A 9,711-nucleotide genomic window follows, 5' to 3' on the forward strand; every position below is an offset into this window, starting at 1 on the left:
TGACAAGTTATGTCCGTATTATATCAAATAATTTAAGATTAAGATAGTGTTAGATAGGCACCTCTCATAGTCTTGGCTTGCGATTAACAAGTCATCCAAGTATTTTAGCAGAACCCCATCATCTAGTCGAAAATCTCTGAAGCCCTTTGCCAATATTTTGCCAAAGATGGTGGGTGAGTTTTTAAAACCTTAAGAAAATACAGCCTAACAATATTGGAAGGTGTTTTTTGTTTCCAGGTCTTGCCACTCAAAGTTGAACAGCATCTGGTCCCTCTCTTCAATCAGGATGCAAAAAAAAAAAAAAAAAAGTATCTTTTAAGTCTAATACCAAAAACTACCCATACTGCCCTGGTTTATCAGTTAGTAAGGTGTAAAGGATGGGCATAGTTGGGTGAATGTCTTGAACAATGTCATTCATGGTTCCCAAATCTTGTACAAATCAATATTCATTTGAGTGTGGGTTTTTAACAGTCAGGATAGGGGCATTGTATGGAGATCTGTAAGGACATATTTGTCCATTTTTTAGAAACTTCTGTAATATAGGTTGTATCCCCTCTAAAGCCTCTCTTTTTAGAGGGCACTGTGTTTGGGGAATACCTTGGCCCCTTCATTTATTTCTGTGCACACAGGCTGTGTATTTTCAGCACTACCTGTGGTCCCATCTGCCCTCATGACTACTTACTTGCTCACAGATTGCTGGCAGGAGTCATTCTTTTTCTTCCTCGGGGTGTGTGAGCAGCATCTGCAGCTGCAAAGCTTGCTCTGGCAGGACCTGCAGATGAAGTTGTTGTTTTTCTGGAGAAAAAGTCACATGGCAATTTAGTTTACAAAGCAAATCTCACTCCAGCAAAGGAATTTGGTATTCCAGCATATGGAGGAAACTGTCTGAGCTCCAGATCTCTGTATCCAGCAGTCTCCAGACTCTCCAGGGTCTGGAGAAAGGCTTTTTGCTGCATCTTGCCAGCGACAACCAACACAGGCACTGTTTTCCTAGTACTTTCAGTTTCTTTAGTGTTTCTGCCTGAATAAGTCACACCAGTATTGATTAAAAAGTCAATCAATTTGTTCCCCATTGTCAATCGTACCTGAGGTTCCTGTGGGGAAATTACAACCTGCTCCAAAAGATTTGGGCCTCCTTCACTATCTGAGCTACAGTCCTGCTTTACCATCAGCCAGTATGTTTCTTCTCTGTCACTGTGTCTCCCTTCTTCTGGTTTCCCTGTCTTTTCTTTAATTTGGGGCACTCAGATTTCCAATGACCTTCCTCCTTGCAGGGGGCAGACTGATCATTACCTAGAGTTTTGTTCTGGCCACCTCCCTGTGCCTGGTTTTTCCTTTTCGGATATACATTCTTTCCACTGATTCCAAGTATATCATGGCTTGCTTTAGCTTTTTGGCCTTCCTGGCATTATATACTCTGAAGGCAATGTCCAGCAGTTGGGAAAGGTTTATTCCAAATACCCCCTCCAGTTTCTGCAGTTTTCGTTTAATATTGGATGAAAGTCACGTTTACCATTCTCATATTCTCAGGAGCTTCTGGATCATAGTCCATACACTTGTGGTAAACCTGGTAAATGCACTCCAGAAATTCACAGGGGTTCTCATCTGCCTTTGGGAGAACTGCCCTGGCTTTATTGAAGCTCTTTTACATTCCTCTCTTTAACCCTGCCAACACATGCTTTTTATAATGACTGGACAGGGCCATTCCTCCATTGTTGGGGTCCCAAGTAAAATCTGCAAGTGGAGCAGCCATTTCTATTCCTTCCCCATCCTGGGGAGAGGAGCTGACATCTTGGCCCCTCCGGGTCCTGGGCTACATTTGGTGATCCTGGGAGGGCTGGTGCCCCCAGTACCACATGGGAGGGGAAATTTAAGATATTTATGAGGCCCATATCATCAATATCCTCTTCCTTTTGGGTCTTACTATCTGGAAAGAGAAATCTCTTTTTCCCTTTTCTCTACATCATTCACATAGACCCCTCATGTGCTGAGTCTTTGTTATGTAATAAATGCTTAAACACATGGAATCTCATTTCATTTCCCAGATCTCAGGCAAAATAACACCAACTGTAATAAGGTGTACTAATGTAAATCACTGTTCAGTAGCCACCATTTTTCAGATTCCAACACATACATAGGCCAAACAGTGTTACAATGAAAAAAAATCATTATCTTTTTTGTTATGAGTTCATAGCTATAAGCTTTCCAATAAGCCAATATACAGCCCAATGGCCACTTAGATGGAATGGAAGTCAAGTTGCCCATTCTCAGGGGAGAGATCAAAAGAACACAAACACACAGATCAACACAGAGTACTCCTGAACCAATTCCTGTAGAAGGAGGCTGGGAAGTTAATAAATCTTAGACTAACTGATACTGCAAAAGACCTATGTCAGGTCCAAATGGCATAAAGCCCAAATGGCAGAGACAGAGGATTTCTAGCATGCAAACTGGTTTGATTTACCCAGTCTTGAATCCTGTCAACTTCCTCAACTATCATTTTCCTTATACTAATAAAGCATTGCAGGCAGCTGATGCCACAGAGGGGGAAGGAGGGAAAAGATGTTCTTGGCAGCTGCTGGGACAACCCTAGAATCCCAGCTGGGGGGTCAGCTAGCCACGAGCAGCTAATCCTCATGAGAAGTTGTTGCTCTGCCTGGTAGCATGAATGAGTAAGCCCTGGCATGATGCCACAGCCATTTGCTCCATCCATCGGAAACCAGGCACGCTAGACCAGTAGAGACATATAGCCCCACGCTGGGTGATAGAAAATGTAACCAAACTGTTGGAAGTAAGTGCTCGGTGCCACAGAGTGAAAATAGCACTCAGGCAAAAATTTTCTCAGCAAAGCAATTTACTTCTATAGAAGGGTGCATCTCTCAGATGGAGCAATGGTGAGAGCACACCAGACAAGGGAGGAGAAGGGTGTCTTATTCCTAATGCAGCTAGTCCCTACTGCGGTGTCTTTCCCCTATTGGCTAGGGTTGGACCACACAGTCTAAGCTAATTCCAGTTGGAAATTTTAAAGAGAGTGAGTGTATGAGCTGGAGTGGTGGGGTGAGTAGTTTCAGCAGGAAGGACAGTTACAGAACAGGAGAGTAAGGATGCCTAAGGACAGAACAGGTGATAGAGGCTAGGAGGGGGTTGTTTACTGAAACTAGAGGCAAGGGGGCATAAAGAACAAAGAAGTTAAACTTCAAAATGGAGAACAAAGAACAGGGAAGCTGAACATACTGACGTATTTGTTCTTTGAAGAGGAACTCAGAACTCATTATACTTAAATGATTTTTTTCTCCCTCTTGAATTTTTTTTTTTTTTTTTTTTTTTTTTTTTTGAGATGGAGTCTTGCTCTGTCACCCAGGCTGGAGTGCAGTGGTGCAATCTAGGCTCACTGCAAGCTCCGCCTCCTGGGTTCACGCCATTCTCCTGCCTCAGCCTCCTGAGTAGCTGGGATTACAGGCACCCGCCACCACGCCCGGCTGATTTTTTTTTATTTTTTAGTAGAGACAGGGTTTCACCACGTTAGCCAGGATGGTCTCAATCTCCTGACCTCATGTTCTGCCTGCCTCGGCCTCCCAAAGTGCTGGGATTACAGGCATGAGCCACCACGCCCAGCCACCCTCTTGAATTTTAAAGGAAGTTAACAGGCTAAACTCTGAAGAGGAATTTACTGTATCCTACAATCCCCCCCTTTCAATTTTCATAGGCCTTCCTCTTCAAACCTTTTTAACGTGTCTTGGCTTTGCTGCTTGACTTGATCCTCTAAAAGAAAAAAGCTTTTCTGAATAAGGTGGAGGAAAGTTAAGGGAGGTTTTAGTAGGTGCTGTTTCTTTGCACTACCCCACGGATGCATGGTATGACACAATACCCAACAAGAATGAGTACACCTATTACGGCTGCAAGAGAAGTAAGAATTGAGGCTATGATCTTTTCCATCTACTGAACCACCTTTCTAGCCATCCTGAGAAAGGGTTATTGACTCCAGAATTTTTAACTAATTCATTGGATAAAGCGGTAAGTTCTTGTAAGACCCTTGTTATGCTCCCAGTGGGGGCAGTGTTGTTTGGGATAAAGGTACAGCCCTGAGTTTTAATCATAACACCAACACTGCCTTTTCCAGCTAATATCATATCTAGGGCCATTCTGTTTTCCCAGGCCATCTGGCTAGTGGGCCCCAATTGTTCTGCTATCCCTTTGACAGCATCCCTGGTGTAATTAATAAACCACTGCTAATTATAATAGATGTAATTTATCCAATCTATGTTTTTATTAATTGTCACCCACAAAATCCTGCAGCTATTTAATCTTGACTCAAATCCTGCACCTATTTAATCTTGATCTTTAAATTTATCTGGTACTCCTCATGGGACTCCAATTGCATCTAAATAAATGTGGGAGTTGAAAGACCCATAAGGAGCTTCCCTTGTTTTATGATGTTGTATTTTTCCTCTCTCTGGTTGATGAAATGCTAGGGTGAAAGGGATAGCCAATTAAACTAGAGAACAAGTGCTGCTCCAGTTACTTGGCAGAGAGTCCAGTAAAGGTCCACCACAATACCACCATACATATGCTTGGGGATGAACAAGGGCTGACTGATTGGTAAGCTCTTGGAAAGTCTTAAGCTCACTGCATCCTTTTAGGTCTCCAAGTAATGCTAAGTTTCCTCCCTGTAGTGAGAGATACGAAGTGAACTTAGTGTCAGGAGACAGAAGCTGGATGGACCTTGGGGGCTGACCTGCAGGGTATTGAACTTCAGGATATAGCAGAGAGAGCTTGACACGACTTTTTACCCCAGGCTGTGTAATCCTGGAAAAAAGTAACCATACAGCCCATGCCTAGTAGACTAAAGGACTATCCTAATGGAAAGGGGACAATCTGGGCCTCTGGTCTGCCGTGCGCACAAGCATAACAATTGCTTTTGTTTAAAGTGTGGATGGAATGTTTGATCCATTCCAACCAGGCATTAGCATCTTGATATTCTGTCTCAATTGCCAAAGTTTGTTTTAGGTCTTTAACTTCTATAATAACTACCTTGGTCTTGTCATTAGATGGAGGAGAACAACAGTTTTGTTGTGAGAGCTTTTGGAAGAAGGCTTAAGGGAAGGTGTAGGCGGCAGAGGATCAATGAAGTGTATTTCAAAGGATCTGATAGGGTCTGTTCCTGAAACCTCAGCCCCCACACCATAAAACCGGCTTAAAGAAGGGAACCGGCTTAGAGAAGGGGAAGAGCTTTGAGGGTTTGAGATAATAACCTATATTGGATTGCATGGTTCAGCTGACAGCTAGGTGAAGTTGTTCCTTTAGTAAAATGAATATATGACTTTAGGAAATTACAACCACTGGTTGGGGCAGCTCATCCTTGCTCTTTAGTGGTCCACAGAATGTTGGACCAACTGCGGCATAAAAGCTCTGTCTTGCAGGGGCAAGACTCCCAGCTGATACTGGGGTCTTTATTGAAATCTCTCCAGACTAAATGATCCCCATTCACTAATGTCCAGTCTGAGGAGAGCCGGGAAGGACAGAGGTACTTTTCTGAAGTGGAGAGCTGTCTTTAACTTGACAAATCTCCACAAGGTATAACAAGGCAAGCATCAAATGTAATAGTTTGAGGTGAAATTGACTTTGTTACATTAATAATGAGGTGGCCAGCAATAGAGTGAGGAAAGAAGAAGGAGTAATAAGAGAGTTAAATTTTTCTTAGCTTGGCTCATGCCTGTAATCCCAGCACTTTGGGAGGTCGAGGTGGGTGGATCGTTTGAGGTCAGGAGTTCAAGACCAGCCTGGCCAACATGGTGAAACCCCGTCTCTACTAAAAGTACAAAAATTATACAGGCGTAGTGGTACACGCCTGTAATCCCAGCTACTCGGAAGGCTGAGGCGGGAGAATTGCTCGAACCCGGGAGGTGGAGGTTGCAGTGAGTGAAGATCGCACCACTGCACTCCAGCCTGGGCAACAGAGCAAGATTCTGTCTCAAAAAAAAAAAAATTTCTTAGCTTTAGTTTGGTAGGGTTTTCCCCTGGGACTATGGCCCACGACTCTGGAGGGGGCGGCACTTTCTTGACTTGGGTGTGATAGGTCCATCCTTTTTCTGCTGTCTGGACTGCGGTTTCAGTAGTTAGGAGCACTAGATAAGGTCCTTCCCAGGCCAGTTCGAGCTTTTCCTCCTTCTAGTTTTTGATGAGGACTTGATCCCCAGGCTGATGTCGATGTACTGGGAACTCCAGGGATGGTGCCTGTGCTAAAAGACCTTTAGTTCTAAGGGAAGAGAAAGTGGAAGATAAATCAAGTATATAATGTCTGAGAAACTGATCTTTTGTTTCGAAGGTGGAAATGTCAGCAGTGGAGTGTAAATAGGGCAACCCATATAGCATCTCATATGGGGATAGGCCAACATCTTTTTGAGGAGTGGTTCAGATTCCTAGCAAGGCAATGGGAAGGCATTTAGTCCACGGCAACTGAGTCTCTAAGACTAATTTGGTTAAGTGACTCTTCAGGGTTTGATTTATTCTTTCTACTCTTCCCGATGAAGGTGGGTGCCAAGGAGTATGGTATTCCCACGTTATGTCTAGTGCTTGGGCTAATTTCTTAATGATATGTGCAGTGAAATGAGTTCCATTATTTGAATTAATATTTTCAATTTATTTGCCCAGATCCAAACAAAACGAGGTGTGCCTGCACAACCAATGCCCAACTGTGTGTACCGCGTGAAGGAAAATGTTTCAAAGGTATCACAACTTTTTAGTCTGGAAATCTGAACAGTATTTTGCTTTTTCACAGTGAGCATGTGGAACTTATATAACTAAAAAAGTAAAGTTGTATTTGAATGCATGTGGGCTACAAGTAAAAAGGAACATGAAATAACAGTTTTATAAAGCGGAAAGATTTATGGGTCTAACTCTGTGTCATATTTAGATTTTCTAATAAATGGGTATAGGAACAGAAGGAGAGACAGAGTTAGATAAAAGGTGTAGACTGTAGACTTTGCTGCTTCGAGAACTTGGTGCTGATTAGAGGTGTGATTGCGTTCATGGTAGTAGGGATGAGTGTCACGAACTGCTGTGTGTTCTGCTGGTGAGCTTCGCTGCAATACTGCACTAACCAGTGAGAGTAAGCCTGCAGCGCAGCCAGGGACTGAGCACGTACATCAATGAGGTCAGGTTTCAATACTGATGGCACATCAGTTTCAATGTTGCACAATTTTTTTTTTCTTTTTTGAGACGGAGTCTTGCTCTCTTGCCCAGGCTGGAGTGCAGTGGCACGTTCTCAGCTCACTGCAACCTCTCCCTGCCTGGTTGAAGTGATTCTCCTGCCTCAGCCTCCCGAATAGCTGGGACTACAGGCATGTGCCACCGTGCCCAGCTAATTTTTTGTGTTTTTAGTAGAGACAGGGTTTCACCATGTTATCCAGGATGGTCTCAGTCTCCTGACCTTGTGATCCACCCACCTCGGCCTCCCAAAGTGCTGGGATTACAGGCGTGAGCCACCGCACCTGGCTCAATGTTGTACAACTTTATCTGAGATCCATACAGAGTGACTTTGACCAACCTCTCCACAACTGTGAGGGCATCATTGAACCATGCAGCAAACACATCCTCAATAAAGTACCCAGCCAGGTGGCCCATGGCCTTCAGCAGGGAGCTCAAGTCTCTCAGGGAGCAGTGCAGCCACCAGCAGTCGTTCTCTGCCATGATGTTCAACCTGTGTCCTGACACTGAAGTAACTATAAATTGCTGTAATCCCAAATAAACTTCTAAATTGCCCTGAAGAACTGGGAACAGTGTGGACAACGTGTGCGTGGGCAGGAGCTCCATCGCTTTGACCGCCACCTCCAAGCTCTGCCGTAAGTACCGCTGTCACTCCATCTGCTGATCGTCATCCAGAGTCTCGTCATCCAACTCCTCCAGCTGGCCTGGTTGTATCTGAACTGGATTTGATTCAACACCTCTGTGGGGAGGAGCACCAGGGCATCTTCGTACCTGTTGAGAACTGCTTCCTTGTCTTCAAGATGACTTTTAATTTTATTTGTCAGATAGTCCAAAAAGAGTGTCCAGTATCCAAACAAGAGAATTAACCTTCATGAGTAGGCTGATGAAATGTGTACTTGAACAAAAGTGTCAAAAACTCCACCACAGGGAACTGGGAGTAAGACTCGATTCTTCTTAGGTGAACACTCACAAAGAGCCAAAGAAAGTCAGTAAACTTCTCAATAAAGCTCTCATCGAGCTCTTCTAGCCTGCTCTTCACTGTGTGGGCATTGTTATCCTTGGTGATTTTCTGCAGGAGGTAGAAAGTCTGCTGGAACATAAGCAGCAAATACTCCTCGAATTCCATCGGCACACAGCTCTTGGAAGTGAGTTCATTGATGCAGGGCATGGCCGGGACCCCCAGCCGGCTCCGCTCCTGAACCGAGACACAGTTCTGGCTGCTGCCGTTAACTGACGCCATCTTTCTGGCACGGATGTCACAGCCAAATCACGCAAAGTGGAAGGTGGTGGTAAGGAGGGATGGGGTGATGCCGGCAGACAGAGGAATCCAACTGAAGAGATGGGCCAGGCACTCCAAGGCCAGGGAACAGATATACTCACTCACCACATCAAGGATGGGAATTGGCTGATTCAACAGTTTGGCTGAACTAGGACTCTGCAACAGGTTACTCAGTAAGTCACCACTTTCTCCTGAGGTCGGGGAGGGTAGTGGAGTGGCAGCAGTAACACTGTGTTTGTCCCAGACAGTCTCCAAGATACCGGTCAGCAGCCCAAGCACTGTCTGCACCTGGTCCAGTAGCAGCTTCTGCAACTCCTCCTTCCAAGTCACACTGAGGTCCTCATGGGGACAAGCCAGCTCCTCTGAAGTTGTCTTCAACATGATCGGCCCAAGGGGGGTTGTCACAGGGGATTGGTTCAACTGCAAAATGTTAGTAAAACAGTCATGGTAGAACATGGGCCAATCCTGACGTCCAATATCAACAATAACTTTGCAGAGCTTGCTCTGGATAAAGTAAGGTAAGGTTTTATGGTGAGCCAAAAGGAGTTTGGGCAGTCAGCTGTGGATTTCCATCTCATCCTGAGATGGGACCCCAAGCCACATTTTATTGATCAGATTCTCAAAAACTGTTAAACTGTACATCATTACATAGCCATTCCTAGTGCTGGAGAGAAAGTACAGGAAGAATCTCCAGGCTCCTATTTGCTGGGCAAAGTTATTAAGAAGCTCCTCTATCTCACGTTTTCTTTCATTGGTCGTACCATCGTGAAAAAGTTCTGTCTTCAGCCTTTCCAATGCCCTGAGAGAGGCTTCTTCAGATGCCATGCTGGCTGGGGAGGGGGCGGCTCAGATGAGCTGGTTCTTGGGCTTTGGACACTTCCCACTCGCCCAGTTCAGGTCATGGTCCCGGCAGACTAGGGAAGTCCCCTACCCATGCAAAGACAACCCCTTCCCCACCGAGCCCTGAGGGGATCCTCTAAAAAGGGCAGGGCTGCCTGGGTCGCCTCATCGGGGGCCCCTGAGACAAGTCATCTAGACCCACCGGCCCCTCCACAAGGAAACTGAAAAAGCAGGAAATGGGGCTCGACTGCTGGCGAGGAGGGCAGCAGCTCGGGACCCCCGCCCGGCCCGAACCCTGCGCGGGGGAGGCTGCGGGCGCAGGCGGGGGCTCCCCGGCCTCCGCGGGCAGAGGTGGCGGCGGGCTCGGCCCGGAGGCTGAAGGGGCA

At 45.5% G+C, this 9,711-nt stretch overlaps 1 pseudogene; it reads right to left on the reverse strand.

Annotated features, from left to right (window-relative positions):
• Positions 1–6,883: 6,883 nt before the first annotated feature.
• LOC100971195 (exportin-6-like) lies at positions 6,884–9,407 on the reverse strand (annotated as a pseudogene).
• Positions 9,408–9,711: the final 304 nt, after the last annotated feature.

The sequence above is a fragment of the Pan paniscus genome, chromosome 15 (assembly GCF_029289425.2).
Source record: "Pan paniscus chromosome 15, NHGRI_mPanPan1-v2.0_pri, whole genome shotgun sequence".
Taxonomy (NCBI): Eukaryota; Metazoa; Chordata; class Mammalia; order Primates; family Hominidae; genus Pan; species Pan paniscus.